The sequence below is a fragment of the Pinus tabuliformis genome, chromosome Q (genome assembly GCF_031772625.1).
Source record: "Pinus tabuliformis cultivar Carrire ecotype Pingquan chromosome Q, CPIR1, whole genome shotgun sequence".
Lineage (NCBI taxonomy): Eukaryota > Viridiplantae > Streptophyta > Pinopsida > Pinales > Pinaceae > Pinus > Pinus tabuliformis.
Genome location: NC_142296.1, coordinates 765,458,244 through 765,471,656, shown reverse-complemented (window position 1 = coordinate 765,471,656; position 13,413 = coordinate 765,458,244). Strand labels below are relative to the sequence as shown.

General features: G+C 38.7%; 1 pseudogene across 1 annotated transcript; it reads right to left on the bottom strand.

Moving 5' to 3' along the window:
- Positions 1-7,803: 7,803 nt before the first annotated feature.
- Positions 7,804-12,650, bottom strand: LOC149221739 (heparanase-like protein 3; annotated as a pseudogene). Its single transcript, XR_016249383.1, has 9 exons — positions 12,235-12,650; positions 11,972-12,008; positions 11,697-11,880; positions 10,308-10,456; positions 9,958-10,179; positions 9,672-9,860; positions 9,154-9,279; positions 8,762-8,861; positions 7,804-8,424 (listed from the first exon to the last, which is right to left on the bottom strand). The product of XR_016249383.1 is annotated as a heparanase-like protein 3 (transcript).
- Between the last annotated feature and the right edge of the window lie 763 nt (positions 12,651-13,413).

Sequence of the window (13,413 nt, the reverse complement as noted above, 5' to 3'; positions counted from 1 at the left end):
GCTAGTAGCACCTATTGCAACATTGGTGGAGAATTGCAACACTTGTTATGGAGTCGCATCTTCTATGGTAGGGTTGCAGCCAAATTTGCAACAACGCAGAGGAGTTGTAGCCACTGACCTTTGCTTTTATATGACGGTGTTAATTTAGGCATTGCCATATAACTATGAAAATTGCATGACTAAATGCCCACTCGCATATGAACTCCCTTATATAAGTAATGCTCAACCACATCTTGTTAAGTTATTAGAGTTGAGATTGAAAGATGAGTCTGGCTCTAGAATGTTTGACATGCAGAACTTCTCTTTTTCCATCTTAGGCTCATAGGGCCACGCTACTTTGAATTGTGCACACAAAACAAATTTTTGAGGTTGTTGTAACCCCATCTTCATAACAGACCTTGGAGATCAGGTCATAAGAGTAGCACTCCCACATCCTAAGATGACATAAGGGGGTGGGAGGTGTTACAAAGTGGTATCAAAGCCCACATGTTTACACTGGACTTGAAGGGGCCCACACACATAGTAAAATTTCAATCTATATGGATGAGTAATATAATTTGTTTTACGAATGTTGATTTAAACAAGTAGTTGATGTGATTGCTAACTTTGATGGAATTCTTATTTGCCCTTTTGTTTTCTGAAATATGTAATTGGCATAGGTTTTGGTTGTGTGAACAACTTCATGTCAGCATGCTTGGTGTTGGCATATCAAGGCCCTGATTAACATACCTGATGTGTGGAGCGAGGAACATAATATTACAGGTTAATTTGATTATAAGTATAAGAGGTCACCTTGTATAATTGACTTTTGAATACATTCCGTATTCAGACTGCCTTCCTAGATAACTGGGGAATACAATGGAATACATCAAGTATGAACAATTTTTTTAAAATGTTAATGATTTTCATGCTGATTTTGAAAAGTGTTGACGAGGGATCAACCCTTTTTTTAGAGGGCTTATTTTTGACACTTTAAATTTTCCAATGTATTAAGTGTGGATAATTTTTTAAAATTTTTGGTAATTTTCATGTGGATTTTGAAAAGATCAACATTTTTTTAAAGCATATTTTTTGACACTTTAAATTTTCTTGTGACCTAAGTATGCACAATTATTTTTTTTGAATGTTGATTATTTAACCATTTTTCAAGTTGTCTACTTCCGGGACAAAAAAAATTAAAACATTGAAAAAATGAGAGTAATAATAAGTAAATAAAAATATATATTAAAACATAACAAAATTAAAAAACATGGCAAAAAAACCCCGATTGGGGTGTGTGCCGAAGGATGGCAGGGACAACGAATAGTTATGAAGAGTAATGGCAAGGTACACCCCACCGCCCCCCACACGCTCAAGGCGATGGGTGCGGTGGCCCTTCACATGAATACATGCAAGGGTGGTGGGAAAGGTGGCAGGCATGACAGGGATGAATTGTATTATGGTTTGCAGAGTTTGGAGCTGGAGCATCCAAGCAGTAAGCGTCGACTTCATTGACAACATCCGAGGAGCAAGAACGAGTATGTATCCTGGCCCTGCACCTCCCTTGCAATGTCGACATGGTTTGATTTTTGCTGGAGGGAATGGGAGAAACCTGGGAAGGGAAATTGGGGGAAATGCTGGGGAAAGTGGCACAGGCATTGCGTCGTTGTAGTATGGCTCTGCGTTTTGGCTATGAGGCAGCTGGGAACTGATCTGGCCAGTGGTCATGAGGCCCCTCCTGAGGGTAGCATTGAGACCTCGAGCTTTACTTGGGGCAGACCGGGAGAGGCCGGGTACTGGGGATGGGTAGATGACAACCTGATAGTAGAAGCTCAGGGTAGCAAAGAACAGTCAAATTTATGGGCTGGTGGGAGGAGCAGTGGAGGCAACCCCAACAAGACCTATGGAACGGGGAGTAGGAGTCACACAAAGAAACTTGTTAGGATCCCTAGGGGGAATATGGGTATGATAAGGGCAGAGGAGCGACACTGGCTGACTGGGCAGAGGGGAATGGGAAGGCATACTAAGCCATGGGGATACTTGCATGGTCGAGGAAGGGGACCGCCAACCATACAGGGTATGAGAGGTACCGAAGAGGGAGAAGAGATAAGCCCGACAGGATAAGGAGACCGACCTCGTCTTATGACTAGGCTGTCACCCAACCTGCACCCTGTTCTGAGCATAATTGGGTTCAGATAAGGAATAGTGAGAATGCCGGCAATAAGAACTCCAAGCAAGACAGTAAAATGTACCAAAGACAGAGGTTAACACCTCTTTTGTGTGAATAGGTTTCGAACAGTGTGGAGATGGCTCATCCAATGAGAGGAAGGGGTCGTGGAAGACGACGGAGGAAGCCTGCAAAGGCCAAAGATCCGAGCATGTCGAAACCGCGAAGAGGAAGGAATTCAGTCGAACATCTCATTAGTGAAGCCGTCGCGGCATACCGGGAGGGAACAAATGTAGGAATCTGTAATTTGTTGGAAGAATGGGAGGAAGAAATTAAGCAAAACAGTGAGACAAAGGAGGAGATAAAGAACTGGAGGACATTAGTCCCGAATCCTGGGAGTACCAAAGGAAGGATAACCCAATTCAAACAGACCTTATATCTTTACTAGCTTATGAAAAGCCTGTTGGGGAAGGCCATGGAACAAATATCGGTGGGGATGGCTCTGTCCCTCCAAGACATGCCCAACTACAAACAAGATTTGCAGCAAATCCAATTCCAACTCCACAAGCAGGACATCTGACTGGATAGAATTCAAAGGCACATCCCATGCATCATTGAATTGACTGAGATGCCTAGGGAAACTATCAAGGATCCGACACCGGTGGAATCGGCATCAGAAGAGCAGGGATAATTAGTTAATCTGGTTTCTTTTTGTTTTTTATGTGGGTAACATTTACTTTACATTATGCATGCTTATGATAGATAGACATATAACGTCTTGTCATGAAATTGAGACATACTTAGCTTGGTTAGAAAGACTAAAACTTTACTGTTTTGGATGGCTTATAACGAGGATAGGTGGCCAACAGACTTGGTTTCCCAATGGGCAAGTTGAGGCCACCTAGCATATATATGTGGTGTAAATTTGTTGTTTATAAATAGAAAATTAAGGGTCCTGCCAAGCTTAACAAAAAAAAACATGGCAAAAAAACAAATATAAAATAATATATAAAAAAAAAAGACAAAAAAACAAACATAAAAATGTAAAAATAAAAAACAAAATTAATTTATAAATGATAAAAATTAAAAAATATATATTAAAAAATACAAGAAAATATTTAAAAAAAAAAAAAAAAAAAAAGGAAAAAAAGGAAAGGCCAAGCTAGATCTATCTTAATTTTGATCTATCAAGTTCTAAGAGGGATCAAATCTCTAGACATACAAACAGTGACCAACTACTATTACCCATAACTGTGCAGAGCTTGAGGTTGCCCTCCAGGCTATTTGTACTATGCAATTCTGGCAAAAAAACAAATATAAAATAATATATAAAAAAGGACAAAAAAACAAACATAAAAATGTAAAAATAAAAACAAAATTAATTTATAAATGATAAAAATTAAAAAATATATATTAATAAAAAAAAAGGCCAAGCTAGATCTATCTTAATTTTGATCTATCAAGTTCTAAGAGGGATCAAATCTCTAGACATACAAACAGTGACCAAACATTATTACCCATAACTGTGCAGAGCTTGAGGCTGCCCTCTAGGCTGTTTGCACTATGCAATTCTGGAATCAACCCAACTGGTTGTCACCTAGAATAGTGCAAAAGTAGCCCAATAAGCTATCTCAGTATGCGCTTCCCACAAGCTTATCCATCAAGCCTCCTGCTGGTCAACCGAAGAATTTCACTGGGCAGTGACCCTGGGCTTCACTCCTCCCAAAATTACGCAGAAGCTATCAGCCTACCTGCCTGCATTGACTGAAGAAATTGCAAAGACAAGAGGGACAGGGACCCGCTATCTGTCACTGCACTGTCTCTAAAAATTGCGCAGTTTTCTTGGACAATCCACCAGCTGCCTGACACCCAACTCAACCTGGAAACTGCACAAACATATGCTGCATTACTGCCTCCCAGCTCTGCGCAGTTTTAGCTAGCAAGCTCCCACAGCCCACTCCCAACCTCCTCTTAAAATCTACGCAGTTTTCACTGCCAATGCCGCCTGCTGCCCGCACTGCCTTCCCCAGAAAAATTGTGCAGTTTTGCCTTCCAGCTAAGCCAAATCTTGCAAATGTCATTGCTGTCCCAGACTGCTCAACACAACGTCTCAGTGACCTCTGCGCAATTTTTCCTGACAGTGTCTTGGAGCCTCGCATCCCGACCTGACATGTGCTCTATGCTATTTCAGAGCCTTGTCCTCTCTCCCGGTCACCTACACCTAAAAACGAAAGACAATGCATCATAGTAGACTAGGGAATTTCTGGATTTGATGTCATCTCGTCATCAGTGGTTGTAGAAACAGGGACATGGATGAGAAATGGCGCGATGACAAACGAGATGAACAAGGAGCACATGCTAGAAGACTTGCTCGCGGTTGGACGAACACACCAAGTAGCTAGCGAAGGAGACACGTGCACATGCATGAACCGTCAAGCGAACACCAAGACCATTGAAGACTCCACACACTTTACCATGTCGAGGTGAAGCTATGGTACACCTCAGGCACACTCATCACTCAACAACACATCAGCTCGACACGAACAACACAACCAGTATGTGCATACCAACAATATCATGTCGAGTTGTGTCATGAGTCGCCTCACTCACATCACTACTTTGGGTCATAACTGTGTAATCAATGTAATGTAACGTGGAAGTCAAAGAGACCCACGGATGAAGTCAAAGAGTCATGTAAGTCGAAAAGTCATGAGGGAAGTCGAAGAGTCACAAAGGTCGGTTTCACCTTGGCTATATATATACCCCTCATTTGTACATGCAAAAGACTTTTTTTCACCTTGCCTCCTCCCACATAACCTTGAGAATATGTAGTCTTTTCTTTGAGGAGCGAGTAGGGGCTCCAATGCCCTGCTATCGGGGTTAGTGATGTATGGTGTACGGATGTGTCTTGGAACTTTCGCTTAATTCAGAAGCCTGTTGACAAACCAACATGTTTTCACACATGTATTGTATTCGTTTCTAAGACTATTCTTTGGACGCTTGTAATGCATGTGGTTTTAACCTGTACTAAGATAGTTGAACTATTTCGGTTGTTTTAGTGCATATGATGTTGGAAATGTGTTGTATCAATTGTTAACATTGTCTCGCTTGTTTGGACTATTCCGTGGGACATTAGACAGATTCATTCTTGTAAACTTTGTTATAACGACCGTCGCATTCGTGTGGACTATTCCGCTGGGTGTTGTACGTGCTATCTGTTCACTTTGTGTTTGTGACTATCGCATTCGTGTGGACTACTCCGCCCGAAGCTACGTAGATCCTGCTATGTTGTGTGTCTCTAACTGAGTTGGGACTATTCCCTTTCGACTTGAGACTGACTCTCACCCTCTCCCTCTATACTGAAAGAACTTAGACACAAGTTACACTAAGCACTCACTAGGCACACGAACCTCGTTGTTTGAAGACTAAGCATACCACTCTCACGTGCTGACAAGCAAGAGATAAGGCATATCTTTAAAATAATGGCAATCGGGCCATCGTACCGGATGGGACTTTTACACCAAACGATGTGCGGTCTAGTTGGGACTTCATACTGGTGAGATCCCCTGAATGTTGTCGGGTCCAACACCGTCGGCAGATCTTCAAAATAATTCAACGAAAATGGGGAGGTGATTTGTTGACTAATCCATGATCTATACCTTCCCAAATTTTCAGCAAGATGGTCGGCTATCAGAAACTTGTCCAATCCATTAGCTATTCCTTCATCCCTAACCTTGCCATTTCTCCTGTACTCTCTTTGGAGATAACAATCCAAAGAGAGTATAGGAGTAGGCTACAATGGATGAAAAATATTTTCAAATAAGAAATCTTATTGGTGGTCATGGTCTAACCTTCAATAGGCTATGGTTTTGAAACAAAACCTTCAGGACTGTCTTTAGCTTGTACATTGGACCCACATCCTTCTTAAATTACTTAACAACTTCTTAAGCCCAAAACTATATGAGATGAGATGCCCCTTTGACTAGGAGGAACCCTGAAGGTTACCTCATTGCCACAACCCAAAATGTGGGTTCTCCGGGAAAGTACTCACTAGATGACCTGATTGTCGACAATTCAGACATCGAGAAGGGGTCTTCTAAAAATCTAGAGTTTGGAAATAAATTCTCTCGCCATAAAATTTTCATCTCCTCTGGGAGTTCATTTGACACATCCACCTCCACAAGCAACCATGCAACCTTCTTACCTTCTTGTCAATAGCAACTAATGAATCAGCATCAAAGAACACAAATCTTCCCAGGGAAATTGCTACTTTTTTAGACACGGGCCTGGACCAAAGTTCCAGCAGGAAACTCAGCATTAACACTAATAGATTTCATTTATTTGGTTTCTCCAAATTCGGGTTGAAGTCAAGATGCCACGGTTGAAGCCAAAGGGTACCTTTACCAATAACCCAAGGCTTACTAAGGACCAGTTCGAGGACTACCTATGAGAGAAAATGGAAATGTATTCAATTCTTTAGCAAAATACTCACCTTAGGCACGTATCCCACCAATGGTTTGCAGGCAGATTCCACCCACTTTAAAAGCCGATTTTGTCCTAGGAAAATATAACTAAACTTCCCTACTAGGGCCTGTCAAGTCAGACATTCAACACGGTCCAGGTTTACATCACGTCTTAGGGTTAGCTCTTGCTTCTTTGAATGTGCCTTGTAGACCTTTTGAGCCCATTTTGACTTTGTCGCTTTCCCTGTAAGTCTCGGTCTACAAACCCTAGGGATCTACAAGCAACCTCTGAGCCACAAATTCTACCACAGAGTCAGAAAGATTTGTATCCTCTCCTCCCGTCCCATTTCCCAAACCCACTATCGATTTTAACTCTGCAGTATTCACCAACACCCTCAACATCAACCTGTAAGCATTGGGACAAACCGACAAACTTTAGTCCAAGAACAATCACCTCACTTTAGCAAGTTCTAAAATAAGTCTCATAAATATTTGATGCTTCTCACCAAAATATTATCCGTTAGACTTAAAAGCAAAGAGAAAATCCAAAGTTACAACACCTTGAAACCAAACCCCAAAATCTGATAACTCAATATCCACACCAACCATTTAATAGCTAACTACACATCTTTCTTTCGTACCATCCATCCAACCATGTCAAATAAAAATATATCCAATAGCCACAATAACCTTGAGGTCAAAACCTGGATAAACATTAAATTCAATACCGCATACAATCTAATTGTCCTGCATATTATAGTAAATTTAATCCCAAATTTAACTGCTGCATGGTAGTTACAGTTTGCCTTTTTGGCCAAGGAAGGATGGTTAAATCGACTGGTAGGATAAAGGTATTGGTTAGATGACAAATTGACTTGTGGAAATTTTTGCCCAGGGCAAATATGCTTAAATTGATTCCTGGAATGCTGCAATCGGCCAGGTCACAAATTGACTGGTGGGTTGATGCTCGATAGGTGGATTGTACAATCAGGGCATCTAATGGAAAAGTTAAACGTTATCGTTACTGTATCGCTATCACTACTGTAAATACATTCATCTGCAAATTACTATGACCAGAAACATGAGAAATGAAGCAATGACACAATAAGAATACAATTTCCAAAAGCATAATACTTTTGGGAAGAAACGTAGAAGAAAAAGCAATAATCATCCCAATGTAAACCCATGGCAACATACTTTTATTTGCTGAAATTATATTATGCCATTGAACCGATCAAAAATCTCGTTGGAAACACGAGAATGATGAGAAATGAACCAATGATATGTCACTGAGAATATAGTTTCCAAAAATATTATATTTTTGGGATGGAACTTAGAAAAAAGGGGCAAGAATTATCCCAATCTGTATCCAAGGCAGCACACTTTTATTTGCTGACAATATATTCATGGGCCATTGAGCCGATCAAACATCTCTTTGGCAACCATAGCAACCAACCAATTTCAGCTAAAATAACCAATTAAATGGTAGCTTTGATCTACAGCCAATTCCTATCAGCTACACGCTGTGAATTGAACATAAGGAAGCTGTACGAATGCAACAGAGAGAGGGGCTACAAGAATTGGTTTCTCAGCAGGTACTATCACCGCCGGTAAAGAGGGTATCTCACCATCCGGAGTTATCTCCAAAATGTTCCCATTGAGGCGCACAGTCTGGCTATGTAGATCACCCTCTTTTGCTGTTAAGTGATATTCTAGTTTAGAATTTCCGTCTGTGGAAGTTCCAGAACCCGTAGAGACCTGCACAGAGATACCGGTGTTCCTGCTCAAGTTGATCAAGAGCAAAGTGACTCCCCTCTGCCAAAATAACAACACATAGTTAGATTTATAGATTCTTAAAATAAATATCTGGCTCAGTCTGACTAATAGATAAAATGGTTTTTTTGGGAAATTAGCAATATAATTTTAGGTTAGATCGTGATTTTTTATTGTTTAATTTTTTTGAATGATTCAGCACCCTAACCCAGCAACACTTGAACTTTGCAAATTAAAAATGTTAAACTTAATATTCTTAAAAATATTACGCTAAGAAAGAGACTATTTTATTTATTAGTTAAACTATTTTTAAATATATTATATAGCATGGCCATGATTTAATAAACTTGGTTGAAACTGACTGATGCTTCATACGTACAGCATTCTTGGCGCAATGTGCATAAGCACGTAGATATTCTGTTCCTGTCGAATTTGTGGCAAGAACGCGTGTTCCCATGAGTCGATGCCAAAGAAGTGCACTGCATTACAGTTCAAAGAAAACAAAAAAACAAGTGCACCGCATTACATTTCAAAGAAAAGAAAAAACCAAACTATGGAAGCTCGGCAAACAATTTTAAAGAAGCATAGATATATCTAAATCTGCAACACAGAGGATAAAAAATACTTTGCACATTTCATTTTTTTGCAATTTTAGATAATATTTAGATAACATTTATTTGCTATAGCTTCGGGGAATTATAATTCTAGTGATTAAGCTTCCTGTAAAGAAGAATTCTAATTCATTTTGCACATAAATCTTAGAAGTTTTACCTATAATAATCAGGATTTGGCACAAAAGTCGTCGTGTTTAAAAGGCCATAGTTACCACCAATCAAGCTTTGTCTGCAGAAAGACTTAGTGTTGAATGCTGATGACATGCCAAGTTCATCTAAATACCTGCCCTCATTGAAATGAATGCCAAAGTTTCTTAGTGAACTGTGAATATGTCGGATAAATAAAACATTAAATTATGTTCAGCTTCATGACTTATTCATTTGCCTTTTAGATATGATTGTCTCTGTGATCTAGAACCATCATTGAATTGCCATCACCAAAATTGTCCTTAAAAAACATAGAAAATGTCATATCTAATTTTAGCTCATACAAGATGACTCTGAAAATAGATATATACATTCACCAAAATGTCACCTAGAAATTTTGATTTGTGCTAACTGATTTTGTTCATATGTTTGAGGTGAAAATAGAAGCTTCCCTAATGCAACTCAACCCACCATCACCAGACATTACAATGCAAAGCATTACCAAAAATTTATGACAGATGAGCTTACCAGAAACTCATTACAAAAGCATTGGTTACGAGATTGTGCCCACTGTTATAAGCTCCACCTGATTCCCCTACCAAGCATTTGACCAAGTCCCATAATTCTGCAGGACAGCTTGGAGGCCCTTGAATGTCGATGCTTCTTGGCTCAGATATGAGGGATTCAGTATCTTTTCCACAAGGTCTTTATCCACACCTGATCAGCAAGGAAACTATTAAAATGGTCAATATTCTAGTTATCTGAAAGATAAAATCATCTCAGTGAAAAACTATAGCCTTTTAATTCTATGTACCTGCCCCAAGGTTGTAGAAATGATGTGTAACAACATTCAAAATATTTGGTCCAGTTAGTTGAAGAAACTCCTTGAACCAGTCAGCAACAAAGGATCCATCAGGCGCAACAAGGAGAGGTTTTTCTTCATAATCCTTGTAAATATCATCCAGAATCCCATGGAGCTCAATTACGTCAGCTGCATACTGCTCAACACTGATGCGGTTTCCACTCAGCTCATTTCCTGTTCAAAAAACCTTAAATTCTTAGATGCTTTTAAGACTGAATATGCTTCATGGATCCATCAATTGCTCTTATAGCCTCTCTAAAACTGCTTAGGCACCACCAAAACCATGGAGATTAAAAGCTTACCCAACTCCCATGCCTTTATTTTGTGACCATGATCAACTGTATACTGGATAAAATCACGAGCATTGCTTGAATCCCAAGCTCCTTCCGTAGCACCGTCTGACATTAAGCGCTTTCCATTCAGTGCATTTAATCCAAAAGCCACCACGGCCCTACATTCAATCTGTAATATTAGCTGATTGCGTCGAAAAGAGCAAGTGCTCTGGAGCCTAGGGTGAGGGTGAAGAGAACAAGATAAAATATTTATTCAGAAGATAAACCAACAAAAACTGATGTGAATCTCAATGTTTTCAATTTTGATTTTTAATATGACAGAGTTAAAACCACATTGAGATTTGCATTTTTTTTCCCTCATCGGTGGTTAATAGACTTAGGGTCCTCAGTATATCTAGATGCTAATGCTTAATACATTTAACAAAAAGAGGAATAGCCATGCATTGCAGATAGTTCAAATGTGAAATCAAAACGTACCCTGTTTTAGATAGAAAATAGAGAGAGCAGAGAGAGCGATTAAACACACAACACAAATCACATTTAATACTTTTATTGATCACCATAGATAGAAATATATAGGACATGGATTATTGGATTCGACACATTTAGATAATGACTCTAACTCATGCATTAGAATCAACAGCTTCTAGATTGGCACCTAGGGACTCATGAAGACAACTACACATGACATGGAAGTATTACTTCCAACACCCTCCCTTAATGCTTACATGGTAAACATTAAAAACACATATTACAACAATAATACGATATATGTCTAACTGGCCTTCATCAGCGCTCACATCCACTCTGGAATCTTGCAAACACCACTCTTTCACCACCACATCTTCGAGCTGTCACTTGACCTCCATTTAAAACATAACCGCTTTAGACCACTTTGACGTACTTTGCAGAATTGAGGCTTCTCGACCTCTCGGAGCACGACGGATCAGTCTCGACACTGAACCATCCTATAGACACACCTCCATCTGTTGAACACATGGTCTTCCGCTGTATTTCCCAGTTATCTAAAAAGACAGTCTGAGTACGGAATGTATTCAGAACTCAATTATACAAAATGACTTTTTATACCTATAATCAAATTAACCTGTAAAGTGATGTTCCTCGCTCCACGTACCCATTTTTCTATGGTTAAATCTATGCTAGTACCTAACACATCAGGCAAACAAAATAACAACGAAGCATGCAGTGAAGCTATTCAGATGTGAAATCAAACATACCCTGTTTTCTATGGTTAAATCTATGCTACTACCCAGCACATCAAGGAAGCAAAATAACAACCAGGCATGCAGTGAAGATAGTTTAGGATGTGAACTCAAAACATACCCTGTTCTGTTTCATTGACAGTAACCATGGTTCGGATGTTAGTTCACAACATACCCTGTTTTATTGAAAAAGGCATTCAAGGCATCCCATCTTGACATGGGAAGGCATCCATCTGAGAATCCAAACATCATGGAACTATTCTTGACAAAGGGATGGCAAGGTTGTTTCAACTTTCCTACATCATATATCACTCTGTCTTGCAATGATCCACCCAATCTTATCTTCAACGGATGGAAAGCTGCAATTAAAGCATGATCATACTCAAATTCATATGAACCCAGTGATGATATAGTTCATAATTAAAACAAATATTGATACATTATCCTAACCTTTCACAGCAGTTGCCAGCAGTGGGTTTTCAAGATCCTGACAAAAAATTGATAAAAATTATAAGCAATTTTGCATTCAAAGAAAGTAAGAATTTACTTCAACATACTGAAGACAGTAATTTAAAGCATAACACAACACTGCTCCATACATTCAGATGATACCTCAGGCAATTCTAATACACTTAGGAGGTCACTGTAATTTTAAACAGTTAGCTATCCAAAGCCCAGTGACAAACCAAGCAGGAGAAGGGTAGGGCATTTACTAAATTTAGTATGGAGGCGTGCCCCCAGCTGCAGGTCCCGTAATCACATTTCTCTGGTGGCCACCAGTCTAGAGTGGCACATATAAAATCCTGGTCTGTCTCACCAATAGCAGATTCTCCCTCCACCCGAACCAGAGCAATCGCAATCATGTTAAAACCATTTTCGCATCTAATACAGTTGCAACACAGAGCCATAGTCCAAAACCATAGCCGGGGAAACCTGGAAGCCATTGCAAGAATTGTTTGGATTTAGCAGCGAAGGAGCCGAAGTGGGTGTAGTGAATTCTTGGAGAGCAAACATATTGAGAGGTATAGCCCTCTCTGGTTACGCCGGAAGGTGTTTCCCACATCAGTCGATCTCCTGATGTGACATTTAAAAGATTCATACCAAGTCCGTGGAAGCATCATTAGTCGTTCATGTTTTTAATGCCTAATGGAACCTATATTTGAATCCGCCGGTTTTGGATCTCGTATGGAACCTAGTTTTCCTTAAACTACTATGGACAAATATGTCAAAAGTGTGTGAAAATTACACACTATGACAATAATTTAGGAGGGAAAATCGAAAATGGCACGTAATTTTTCTTATTTTATAAGTTTAAAATTTTTATTTTATAAGTTTTGAATTTAAATTTAAATTTAAATAAGTTTTAAATTTTTATTTTATAAGTTTTGAATTTAAATTTAACAAGTGTGGATAGCTAGCTTTCATGCCGCTGAGTTTTATTATTTAATTATTGAATTTTGAAAGATAATTCCGATATTATGAGGTATAATGTTATTACTATATTTATCTGTTAAAGTTATAATAAGATAATAATTATTAATAAGAATATCACTATAATAAGGTTTTTAATTTAATTATTTATTTAGCTAATAAGTTAAAGCTAATGTTAAGTCGATAAATAAGAATATTAATGATATTATATTTTTACCAATATTATATTATGCAGCCTTAATATTATACCATTATAATTTAAATATAATAGCTATAATTATATATCTTACAATGAACCTTATAGTTAATAAGTATACTAATAATTTATAATCATATTTATAGTTGTAGATTTGAGGCTTTTGCGATCTGCTTTTTGTGTGGTAATATCTTTCAGATTCATCGCATATATGTTTTTCATAATCGACGTTTCGAACCAACTTCCGTGGTTCATCATCAAGAAC